General features: G+C 36.6%; 1 protein-coding gene across 5 annotated transcripts in view; it reads right to left on the bottom strand.

Moving 5' to 3' along the window:
* b3galt1b (UDP-Gal:betaGlcNAc beta 1,3-galactosyltransferase, polypeptide 1b) overlaps positions 1 to 13,659 on the bottom strand; it is a 122,837-nt gene that overhangs the window by 52,968 nt on the left and 56,210 nt on the right. For 4 of the 5 annotated variants that reach the window (XM_046844804.1, XM_046844805.1, XM_046844802.1 and 1 more), the window contains exon 2: positions 11,906 to 11,955. The exons of the other annotated variant lie outside the window; for it this stretch is intronic. The gene's annotated coding sequence lies outside the window, so the exon portion shown is untranslated. The remainder of the gene's footprint in view (positions 1 to 11,905; positions 11,956 to 13,659) is intronic. 5 annotated transcript variants of the gene reach the window in all.

Genomic DNA, 13,659 nt, shown 5'->3' with positions numbered 1-13,659 from the left:
GATGAGACAGAGGTAAATAGACAGCAATGTGGGCTCTAAATGCACTACTGCCTACACTCAACTGCATCTGCATCAGTTATTCTGACATCCGTACTACTGAAGTTGATTATGCTGGTCTTTTAAAGATTTGTAGGTATGTCTTGGTGTCTGAGATGAGATTATCTCCCTTTCTCACTCTCTGAACGCCCTCTGTGATTACATTCTCCTTCCCTAAAACAGTAGATCATTTGCGACCTTAACCGAGTCCGAGATCAGAAGGTATAAAAGCCTCACCACTATAGCCACATTGGTCTGCAAAGATCTATTTGTGAGAATGCTAAACAAAGAAAGAGTGAGAATGTGGCAAGGAGAAAAGGCAGCGGGAGAAGAGCAGACTGGCCCTGCGGCAAGGACCTATAATATTCTCCAGCCATCTGCTGCTGTGCGCTCGTGCCCCTTCTGACATTGTGCCAGCCAGAGCAGTGTACAAACAGCATTAAAGTGCATACAGCTTCACTGAGCAAAACAAGATTTTTTTTGTTCTTGTTATTTTCTTTTAAGCACCACTTCTTGATATATTCAAGTGAATAAAGAAGCATATTTAATTTTTTTGCTTCAATTCTTATCTCTTATTAATATGAAGACCCCAAAGGAATTCATTAACGAATGGCCATCTGACAGTGCAGACTGCATCTGTCCAGCCAGAGATCCAACATGCCTAAGTTCTAAAGGTATGAATAGCACGCATCACATCAATCATGTTTTTAATTGTTCTTGGCTGATCTGTAAGCATACATTTAAACCAAACGTGAAATAGCCAGAGGTACAGAGATGAGGTTTAGCCTTCAGGGCACAAGATAATGGTGGAGATGAGGAATAGAAAGCATGTTCGGACAGTTAATTGCCCTACAATCCATATAGACCTCATTTCTGAGGGTATTAATATTGGTGGTGGTGTTTAATATTACAAATGAAATTTACTTCAGGTTTACCATATCTTTAAAAATAATATAATTTGAAATAAATTTGAGTGAATAAACAGTGTTTGTCCTATTTAAACAGTTTGATCTAATGAAATCTATTGAAGAAATGGAGTCAGCCAAGATGCCTTATTTCCATGACTTTTAATGCTAATCAATAACCAAAGAACTCTAACAATTAGAATGCGGTTATACCAATACTGTACAATATATGACGCGTGATTGTTGTTGCAAACAGGAGTATTATGCAAGGACCAGCATGCTGGCTCTTCCTCATGTGCACATGTCTATCAGCCATAACTCTTAACCCACTGACCGTGGAAGTGAACATCAATTCTCTCATAACAGCAAGGTGGGATACACTGTATTAGGCAGCAGCTAAACAGGCCGTTCTTGAAGTTGTTTTGTTGGAAACTGGCATAGTTCACATGTATAAAAGGTCTGAATCACTTTGACAAAGGCTGGACTATGATGGCTAGACGACTGGGTCAGAGCATCTATTAAAAAAAAAAAAAAAAAAAAAAAAAAAAACCAGTAGGTCGTGTGGAGGGCAGTATGCAGTAGTTAGCACCTACCAAAAGTGGTCAACCAGACCACTTAGTCCAAAGAAGGACAGATAATTTGGTCAATTCAAAGAACAACTACCAGTGGTCCACCACCCAAGGGTCATTACTGGTGTGGTGCTAGGGTTATCCCATCGGATCCAGCCTCACAGAAAAACTACTGGAGCAGACATTACTGAAAATTTTAGTTTTAGCCATGGCGGAAAGAGGTCAGGAGACACAGTGCATCAAAGCCTGCTGCCTACAGCTGCACACATCCGCAGACTGGTCAGGGTGGCCATGCTGACCTCAGTTTATAGCTGAAAGTTCTACAACAGACATGAGTGTATCAGAACTGGTTTAACAATGGAAGAAGGTGGCCTGGTTTGAACGTCACGTGATGCAGTATGGGAAGAAACAAAGCTGTCAGAGGCAGTGTAATGTATTGGGCAATGTTCAGCTGGGAAACTTTAGGACCTGGTATTCATGTGGATATTACTCTGACATGTACCGCCTACCTGATCACTGCTGCAGACCAAGTATACCTAATCATGGAAACAGCATTTTCTAATGACAGCAGCCACTTTCAGCAGGATTGGACTCCTGGTGTTCAAAGAGTGCAACTAAATTACATACATAATTAATACAAATGCTGTTTTTCACAGTGTAAATCACAATTCTATGATGCACATGATCATATTTTCATTGTAGTGAATCATGTCATAACGAATTATTTTACCCAAGTCTACCACAATGGGGTACCTGGATGTTCTGACAAACCACTCCTATTTTGGAATGGAGCATTGGATTTAACTAAAATGTATATTTTGAAAACAAGCAGTCAGTAAGAAAAGCATAGATGGGCGTATTTCTGTTCCCAAGTTTACTGATGGATAAAGCGATCCAGCCAAACCCTGCCACCAGCCAACATAAAGTCCACTGGCACACACATCAAAGCTTGACATTTATTGTGTGTGTGTGTGTGGGTGGTTGCATGATCCTGGCATGCAGATATGTTGTTCGACTATTTTTTGCCATCGAAGAGGAAATACTGCCAAAACCATCTTAAGAAACCTAAATAAAAAAATAACCAAAACACATTACTGACCTGTTATAAATTAACCTAATAAATTGCAGAATGTTTCCCCAGCAGTTTTTTATTAACTCTTACTTTTCAAGCCTTTTGTTGCCCTCGTCCCAAACATTTGGTGCCATCAAATAGAAAAGAAAAAAAAAAAAAACCTTATTTTTCCATTCAAATAGCAAATATTTATTACACACAATACAGTATCTTACAAACGTGAGTACACCCCTCACATTTCAGCAAACATTTTAGTATATTTTCTCAAGGGACAATACTATACTCAAACACATATTAAAGTTTCATTTCTAGTCATTTCACAGCTTGTATAGCAGTACAGATTTACTGTCCTTCAGAAAATAACTCAACATATACATTATTGTCAAAATAACTGGCAACAAATGAGAGTACACCCTAAGTGATAACAGCTGTATGTCCTATTCATAATATTCATGTTTATGTCTGCTTGACAGGACCATACAAATGAGTATCTTTTATTAGAGCAGTTACAATTTGGTGCTTTGAGTACAATTCTCTCATACTGACTGGATGTTCAACATGGCACCTCATGGCAAAGAACTCTAAAGATTTGAGAATTAGAATTGTTGTTCTCCACAAAGTTATAGTCAGTAGCCATGGTCATACAGAGTTTTTCCAAGAGGGGTTCTACTTGGAACAGACCTCGAAAGAGCTGATCAAAAGAAGTCTGTGCTGAGCGCCAGATGCAGAAGCTGGCTTAAAAAAAATAATACATTAAAAAAGACGCACGAGCGCTGCAGCATTGCTTTAGAGGTTGCAGAAGCAGAAGGTCCGCTTATCAGTGCTCAGACCATACGCTGCAACAGGTTGGTTTGCATGGCTATCGTCTGAGAAGGAAGCATGAAACAGTTTGCTGAAGACAACCTGTCCAGGAACATGAATTACTTAAATTCTGAATTAAATTAGATAAACTTGTTTTCCAAGTATTCCAACATAATTACACCCCAAACACACTGCTAAAATGACAACTGCCTTGCTAAGGAAACTGAAGTTGGTGGAGTGACCAAATATGTCTTCAGAATTTAACCCTATTGAACACCTGTGGGGCTTCCTCAAGCAGAAGGTGAAGAAGAGTCATGTGTAACATCCAGCAGTTCTGTAATGTCATTATTGAGGAGTGGAAAACGATCCCAGCAACAACCTGTGCAGCTCTGGTGCATTCCATGTCCAGGAGGATTAATGCAGTGCTAGATAACAATGGTGCTCACAAAATATTCACACGACAGTTTTGAGGTTCAAAAACAGGTTACTTACATCTGTTGCCAGTTATTTAGACAATATAATAAAATAGTTGGAGAGAGAGAGAGAGAGAGAGAGAGAGAGAGAGAGAGAGAGAGAGAGAGAGAGAGAGAGAGAGAGAGAGAGAGAGAGAATATTAATGATGCAAACTTTCATTTCATCTGTTTGTGGTGCATTGTACTTTTTGCTTTACCGCAATTAAGAGGCAAAGAACTGTGATCAGTAAATTATAATTCAAGTGAGCACACTTCTGTGAATGCAGAGGGGAATGGAGAGACAGAGCAAAAACAAAACCTCATACAGGAATGCTATTTTATTTCAGGCCAAGATCTGACACTTACTTCCACTAAAAATCCTCTCCCACTCCAGCACTCAGCATTTAAAAAGTCATTAGTTTTCTTTACCAAAAGAAACGAGTCCAGATTGTGGTAGTAAAAATCGATATTAATGTAATTCCTATATTTATCCTTATGTTGAGGCAGAATCCTAAACAATAATTTATAATTCAAAGTGGTCCACTGGACCCCAATGTTAAACATCATGCCCCTGGAAGCACAGAAACTACAAAAGGCCAAAAAAAAATATATAAACATAAATGTGCATCAACATTTAGACAGTTCAATAAGGCCTTTATCATGGCTGTTGTATAAACACAGACCAAGCAAGCATTTAACACAGCACTTTTCACAAATCAAAATGTCATGTCTATGTGGGAAAAGTTTTTTATTTTTTTAAACATATTTGTGCATATCCCTTAAAAGCAAACACAAAACACGACTAATTAGCACCTTCATTTCAGCCTGAGAGCAAGAGAGAAAAAAATAGAAGCGAAAAACTTCCTTTAAAAAAAAAAAAAAAAAGAAGGAAAAAAAAAAAAAGGCAAACCTAAGGGATTTGTTTACAACGTGACATACATATACTATACACACACAGCCATTTTGCTAAACATCAATTCAGTGAACTAATGACCTTGTGTGCCCTTTGTTTTGCTGCTCCTCGCCAATGCAGATGCTATTATGAATGAAGCAAAAATATTTATATCAAGCTGGTGTGCTTAACATTCATGACTTTTTGTTATAAGTTTTTATTAGGTGTGTAAAGAAGCAATATTAATTACAGATATAAACTCAACTTGTTCAACTTAAGTCTTCAATTGCTTAAACTGATTCCATTTCGAACCCTAACTCAAGTAACAAATGATATTGGTTTTGCTTAAATAACAATAACTTGTGTGACTTGTCTAATTGCACATTTTTTTATTATTCTTTTCACAGTTACTATTTCTTTCGACCAGTTGACAGAAAAAAGCCAAAAAATGGTAAACGCAGTATAGTAAAAAAATAAGTAGACTAGACTGGCAGATTTTCGAACCGATCTAATGACACATTTTAGCATGTTCTGTTATGATACTATGTGACAACAGAACACATTGCTATCAATTTCACACAAAATGAAAACAGGAGCTTGCTGAGATATGGTGAGGGTTGCAATATCAGAAGGTATTGGCTGTGATATCAAATAAAAAAGCCAGCTTAATAGATAAAGACACACTAACATACATTCAATAATATCAATATTCCTGAAATAGAGGTGATACCAGATGTCAATAGTATGAATAAAAATTTCACAGCATTACTATTATTGTGCCAAAGGCTGCCTTTACTCAGTTTGACACAAGTTCACAGCAGGCTATGTGAAAGAGTCTCCACAAGAGCAAGCTGTATTGCAGTGACCTTTGACAATTCACTATCACAGCAAGTTCAATTTGCCAAACAAGCAGAAACCAGAATTTGTTACACCGGGTCATGTCAAAACGGCACAAGCTCCTTTAGAAATTCATCTGGCAGCATTGTATAAGCAGGGATACATTTGCACAGGAAGAAAGCAAACACCCATGATCATTTGGCCTACAGCAATTCAGAAGCAATTTCCCCCTAAATGTAATACTGAGATGTAATGAGCAATTTGGGTAATATGTTGTTCGTGTAATAGGATGTTCCTTATCTTTGGTACATCGTGCTTTGATACACTGATGACACCGGAGTCCTGGCTGAACCTTCTGAAGAGGAACATTACAAGCAACCCGAGACAGTACTAAAACAAGACACTTGCTTTTAAAATTGCCCTTGATAGCCTTAAAAGCTCTGCAGAGGGCCGAGAGTATTACTGCAAATTTGTCCCATGGTAATGTCTCATTTGTGGCAGCACAGATCTTGTTGGTAATTTATTACTTCCCAACAGTCAGTGACCCCGGTAATAGCACTGATCTGACACAGACCCCAAGGTGGTCACTAGAGAGACATATGATTGGCTTAATGATCAGATACACAGTTCAATAAAAATAAAAAATAAAAAAATGTATATTATTATATTTATATTATATATATATATATATATATATATATATATATATATATATATATATATATATATATATATATATATATAAATAAACCTTGCATTCATGTAAATAGCACATTCAATCAGTTTCCTTCCCTCACACGCCACTCATTTTGACAGCTCTACAATCTAATGTAAAAATAATATTTCTATTTCCTGTCATGCTTTGACAGGCATTAAAAGTTGTGCTCAGAGCAACTCAAACTATAGGAGGCTGCACAGTATAATACAAAATATCCTCAGTACAAGTGTTAGGAAACAGCACTGCCAATAGGAATAAGATTGTAAAACACTAATAAAGCATAGTTTACTACCCAGCAGCTTTGTTTCATAAATTAAAAATAAATAAATAACAGAAGGTACCATACTGTGCAGCTGCTATGCTTTTACATGATGTCCCAGGGGATCTCATAGATGCAGCATACTATTAATACACCGACAACGTACTTAATCAGGACTAAAACAAAGTTTAAAAACAGACACTGTTTGCACTGAAGAGCCGCAAAACTCTTTTAAAGGGGCGGAGCCATCAGATAGCACTGCAAGTCACATTTATATGAATATTACATTTAAAGAGGAAATATGCTGTTATGGTGTATGTATATGACTTTAAACAAGACGATTTAAGTGGTTATGTTTGGTTTTGTAGTGGCCTATTATGTCAGTATTGAACCAGGTAACAAAATTAAGAAAAATAAAAAATAAAATAAAAAAGAGCCCCTCCCCCTATCTGATCATCTGACCTATCTGATAGGAATTTCTAGTTCTGTAGAAGGTCCCTAAACCAATTAGATGCTTTCAACTAAATAATGTAGCTTAAACATATGCAACAGAAGATCTGCTAAAGAACATGAACTACACTGGCCAATTATTTTTCTTTGTTAACTGTCTCTTCTACAGCATTACTTCTGAAGACCCCAATAATATACATACGTATAAGTGCATATTACACAGTTTGAGACGCAGACACCAAGCTCTTCCCAGCAGCTATAGCTAATAGCAGAAAGTGACAAAGGCTTTATGAATGAAACAATGAATTCATTTGCCGCACGCTGAAGCGTGTAACAGGATGAAGTAGGCTTGGCAGGCCTTGTGGCCTGGTAGAAAGCGGGCTGAGAGAAATCTAGTTTGTGGTGCATTATTCATCATCCGTCCAGCCTCTGTATATAAAATGCTTCAAGCAAAGCTTGTTAAATGTAATCTCACTTCAAGAGCCACAACTCCACAAAATCAGGTTTATTTTTTTCAGGCCCCACTTGGAGTCAAATCAAATCAGGTTTCCAAAGACAGGAGGAAAGCGCTCAGGGCCGGTGGCGTGAATTAATACATCATGAGCATGTCAGCACATAGCATTGTGCCCATGAGCAATGCACTTAACCCCGAAGTGTTAAAGTGAATCTGTGGTTTATCCTGGGCAAAAATAACGCAATCCACTGTACCAGAATATTCATTTTAGTTAATCCAATGCTGCATCCAATGACTGGGATCAGAACAGTTTGGGAAAAAAATATTTTGCTGCCAAACATGACAGTTTTCCAACTGAACAAAACTCTTGTCAAAAGTACGAACCTTAAGCCCTATCTACAGCTCTCTTCTTTAAGTCAGAGCAACAAGCTAGAAACAGCTTTACATTTTAATAAAGGCTTGGACTTTTACAGTTTAATGCATGCACCACAGACCAGAACTTACAGATTCGTAATAAATATAGCTTGCTGAGAATGGGTCACATAAATGTCACTAGAATTCTCCTCACTCTTTTTCCTCACAGACCTGTGTTAATGCACCTTTATTTAATTACCAGCTACAGTATAATTAACATCCAATTGATCAGCGTTATTGACAGATAGATTAAAAGTAAGATGAGAGTGGTTTAAAAAAAAAAAGCTGTTTAAATGGCGTGGCATTACAGAAGTCAGTTTTCACTCAACATGTGCAATTCTATTCTACTCAATAACCATTAATCTATACATTATTGACACATGGTTGTATAAAAATAAATGTTTTTTTATAATCAATTAACAAAATGGAAAATAATTTATCATTTGGTGCAAGTGTATGAAGTGTGCAAGAATTGAACTACATCTACACTAATCAAAAAAAACGCTCCGCATCCACACTTTCGTTTTCAATTATTTCCCAAAAGTTGCCCATCCACACTGATAAGTCCGAAAACGCTTAAGATTTTTGCTCAGTACAGGGATGCGAGACGATTTGACCAGAATCATTTCTGCCTGGCGTTTAGATACTTACCGGCTTTTTTTAAATGTCGCAGCAATGTTGTTTTTAAAAGCCTATGTTTTCACAGTCTACACTGCAACACGTTTTCAAATGTATTTATTTTAGAAACTGTTTTCAAAAAGATATATTTTCGTTGAGAGAACACACAGACGCAAGCCAAAAATGGAGAGAAGAAATATGCATTTCCGAACAAAAACTATGTGTGGACAAAGTCAGGGATTTTATAGTATCAGAGTCAGGTGTATGATAATCATTAACTAATTATACCAAGCAGGTGCTAATCAATTTAATATGTAGGTCAAAACACAGTCATAACTGAAACAGAAACAGCTGTGTAGGAGGATTTAACCTGGTAAGGAAAAGCCAAACTCTGCTAGTAAGGTGAGACAGTTTCATGTCACAGGTCTACACTATGGCACAACTGAGCACAGAAACACAAGGGAGTTTTACTGCATCAACAAGGTCTATCCCAGGCAAAGATTTAAAAGCCGGATGGGGTTAAGATGTGCTGTTCAAGCTATTTAAAGAAATGTTGGCCAAGGAAACTTAATGCGGTGGATGAAATAAATATAATGCTAACTTCCCTTCAAGGACTGAAAATGTCCAGCAGTGCCATCAGCAAAGAACTGGCAGAAACCAGTGGGACCCAAGTATAGACATTAACCGTCTGGAGAGGTCTGACCAGAGGTGGTCTTCATTAAAGAATTGCAGCCAAAAAAAATTACAAAAATACCTCCGACATGGAAACAAGGCTAAGTGACTCAACTATGCATGAAAACATAGGAAATGGGCTACAGAAAGGTGCTCTGTACTAATAAGACAAAGTAAGTAATATTTGGCTTTAGCAAAAAAATAACGGGTTTTTTTGCCAGTGGGCTGAATAGTGGTACAGTAATTAGTGTCTGCAGACAAGAGTAAGGCATAGTGGAGGTTTCTGCAAGTCTGGGGCTGCATTTCTGCAAATAAAGTTGAAGATTTTGTTAGGATTAATGTCCTTAATGCTAAGAAATACAGGCAGATATCCTTTATCCACCATGCAATACCATCCGGGAGCCCTGCTCATGTGTCCTTCAGAGATAACACAGAGAATGATGTGAGGCAGCCTACATCCACAGAAGGTATGTGGTTTGTTCAAGTTTGGAACAACCCACCTGCTGAGTTCCTTCTAAAACTGTGCAAGTGTTCCTAGAATTATTGATGCTGTTTTATAGGCAAAGGGTGGTCACACTAGATATTAATTTTATTTTCTCTTCTGTTCATTTATGTTTTTTGGTTAATTGATAAAAATAAACAAATTCATTTGCATTCTTACTTCGCAGCATTTTTCACAACTGCCTAATACAGATGGTATTAACATACACACAAACTTTTACAACCCTAAACTAAATATATCAAATGGAACAAAAAGACCAAAAAGCAGCTTGCAAATTTCTGAAAACCTTAAAACAACCCAGATATGACCAAGCAAAAAATACCTGCAACATGACCATTGTACCCAACCATCAACCTGCAACACCAGGAACTCTCAAAATTCTTCAACCTACTTCCGTCCAGGAAGAGATACATAAACATCCATACCAGAACCAGCAGACTAGATTGTTGTTAAATACCAGTGCCAAAATAGTCACTCATTCTAGTCATTATTATTTTATTTTTTTATATAAAGGTGAGCAAATGTACTGCAGAAAGTGTGGCCCATGCAATACAATGATGAGAGATGCATAAAAATAGGCAAAATGCTGACTTGAATATAAAAACAAATGAAGACAAGACTGTTGAGTAAATAAAAGGCCACCAGTAAAATATTTCTTTGCTTTTACAATCAAGTTAGGTTTTATGTTAGTTCAGTAAATTACTCATTAACAATTACAAGGAAGATTACAGTACTAGAAACCAAGATTCTTAATAGCATCTGATTTGCCCACACCAACTCCAGCACTCCATTTTGATTAATATATGCTCACGTTCTGCTTGTGCATTTCATTGCTTTTTTTTTTTACGTTACCTGCATTTCAATTCTTACCCCTTTCTAACCTGTCTCTCGTTGTTTATGATTATAGTTCAATCCTATCCATGTCAAGCAATGCAGCTTAGTTGAGGTCAGAATTTCTAAAAAGCTCCCCATTTAGCGTCAACCTCCATTTTCTTATTGCACTGTGTGTCGATTATTATTATTATTATTATTATTATTATTATTATTATTATAACAGGACACACACACACCCCCACACCCACACACAGACACAGCAGATTTGCTTCTATTGTGTATCAAATGAAGTCAGTCCACTGGAAAAGGGGGAATTTCGGGTGTTTATGGGGAAAATTATGAAGCCGTGACAAATTGTAGATCCAGGTTGTCAGGACAAAAGAATGTATAAATGTTGAACAGCCTTGATCATTTGATTTAACTTCTTAGCTTGAAGCAATGCATAATGTACATAATGCTGAATGTCTGTTAAAAAAACAATTAAAAATCCAATTTCTGAAAGCAGTTATTACTGAAGGGAATCAAATCGGCCTCCAAGTTGCTCAAGTTGCAACACTTACAACGTATGCATACGCCATTCTGAAACTTTACCGATGCAATGTTGCTAAAAATTAAATTTTGAGCTGCCTGGGACATGCATTATTTCTGGATACTTAAAATACAATTTATATGGTTAACCCAAAAAGCACCACTTAAAAATAAAAATGATATAATACTGGTTATTTTAACATCTCAGTTAAACAGCAACCTTAAAATTATATAGTTCTACTTGAGAACTCCATTATATTGAGCCATAAAGGTTGGACATTCAATAAAATAACCAATTTTACAAAAATATTTAAATGGTGGTGGGGGCACAAATAATAACATTCAAACTGAACACAGCTATTCAAGGTCTTTAATTATTTAATTGTATCTACATGTGGCCTTCTTAATAAATTTCTAAGGACTTCATAAATCTTTAATAAAGCAGTGCTGGAGAATATTTGTTTGGTAAAGCTTCGACTTAATATCTAAGGGTGACACTGTTTATGTAGCATGTCTTTACAGGAAAGAACATCATGGTCAGACTTGTCATTTCATGGACCTCATTTTGAAGCTTACATTTAAAAAAAAGCATACATTCCATTTGCTGATCGGCTGATGTATGTACCAGGAAATACAGACAGTTACAGAAGGACTATATTAACGAAGGCCTGATATGTAGCTTCATTGTAAGTCATAAATCAACACCAATTTTTCTCTGCATGCGTTTTTAAAAATAACAAAGTCAAACTATTCCACAAGGTTATAGCTTGTGTTTAGTAGAAGTAATTATTTAAAAAGGTTAATTAGATTGCCTTTGGGAGTGTAATCATTCAGCAGTGTCATGAGTGACTGAAAAGCAACTGTTAAAATCAAGAAAGATATGAGATTGTACCTTGTACACAAGCTGCACTGGCCACATCATGTCTGACGTTCTCTGCTGATCTGCAGGAATAAAGGGTCATGGGTCATTAACAAGCAAAAACCGTAAAAAAAAAAAATGTGAGGACGAACAGGAAGACTGACAGAACGGGTTTGATAATCAGGAAAAGGATGACGGAAAAAGAGATGGATGGAGGATAAACAACTGCATTTTTATGAGTCTGTCACAGAGTGCGACAGGAGCAATTGATTATTAGTCTTGCAGTGTTTGGGGAAAAGGAACCCACTGTGACCCGTCTCCATGAGGCCACACTCAGGAGATTGATGTACTCAAGACAACAGAGGCATTATATTTTAAAGCAACAATATCTTGCTGCTGAAAAGAGCTCTTCACACTTCACTCACAGACAGCTGGAAGACCTGATTTACAAAGAGATCCCAATGAAGGGTGCTAATTTGCATGTGCAGTCCTGATGCAGTGCTTGAACCTTGGTGGGGTGCTGCAGGTTAATTACAAAGGGGAAAAAATGTGTAAATGATGCATCAGGCAAATCAGCTTGTAGAAACCAGCATTTCATTTTTTTTTTATTCATCTTCAAATGGCATCAACCTGATCTTTGATGGAGCTAATAGTTATTACAGAAAGCAGTTGTGTGTACTGTCAGTGAGTAAAATCTCTCTCTCTCTAAATTATATTTAAAATAGCATATACTAGGGTGTGTGTGTGTGTGGTGTGTGTGTGTGTGTGTATAATTTTGGTAGGTAAAATAAAATGTCCAGTCAGTCCATTTTACAGCGAGTAAGAAAAGATGGCATAGAAGCAGACATTTGACGATGCTTTAAAAAAATAAAGAATAAATAAAAATTTATTATTCACAGTATCAATATTACACCAGCATACTGCCTGCAATACATTCTTTAAGCACATACATTATTTCTAAATCAATTTTACAGTATTTGTCATAATGGGAAGAAGATATTCAGACAAATGAATGACTTGTAAACACACAGCTTTTTACACACAAAAACATTTAGTACAGTGATGTTCTCCTTTGAACATACAATTAAAAATGTAATGATGCGCTTTATACAAAAACACATTGTTATGCTCTAGAGAAGAAAGTCCTGAGGTTTGTCTCAAACATGAAAGAATGCTCTTAAACTATTTTACAGATCATTAAATTAATAAACTGACTTAAATCCAATCATTACCACCTCGATCGCTTTGTTTATCTGAACAGTAAATCACACGTCTGTCTTTAAACCCAACGCTCTTAATTATGACTGCATTTTAATGTGTGTTTAGATTTAATGGAAGCCTTCTACAGAAATAACTCCAATTTGAATAATTCTAAGCTTTTTTTCCTTCTCACTGCAGTTTCGGAGCAACGGAACATCTATTCTGCTTTCTGCTAAAAATACATCAAAACTTGCTATATTTCTTCAGCATTAAATCTCTTACACCTCCTACTATACCCCTAAACAGATTTTTACACAGAGTGGAAACTTTACCAAACTTAACTGTAAACAATAAGCATACATGCACTTTATGTAGGATTGCAAAGCCTTAGCACCGCATTGTGCAATTATGTTTTATTTAGCACCTTAATCATGGAGCAATGAAGAAACCGTATACTGCACCAGCTGAAATCACAATAAAGCCACTTCATTTTACTAATTAGGAACATATTGTACACTTACATATTCATGCATTTATCTTAAATCAGCCAATCATGAGGCAACAGTGTAATGCAGCTACAGGTCAAG

The sequence above is a fragment of the Silurus meridionalis genome, chromosome 3 (genome assembly GCF_014805685.1).
Source record: "Silurus meridionalis isolate SWU-2019-XX chromosome 3, ASM1480568v1, whole genome shotgun sequence".
NCBI lineage: Eukaryota > Metazoa > Chordata > Actinopteri > Siluriformes > Siluridae > Silurus > Silurus meridionalis.
The sequence above is the reverse complement of the archived record's forward strand: the minus strand, read 5'-3'. Positions and strand labels throughout refer to the sequence as shown.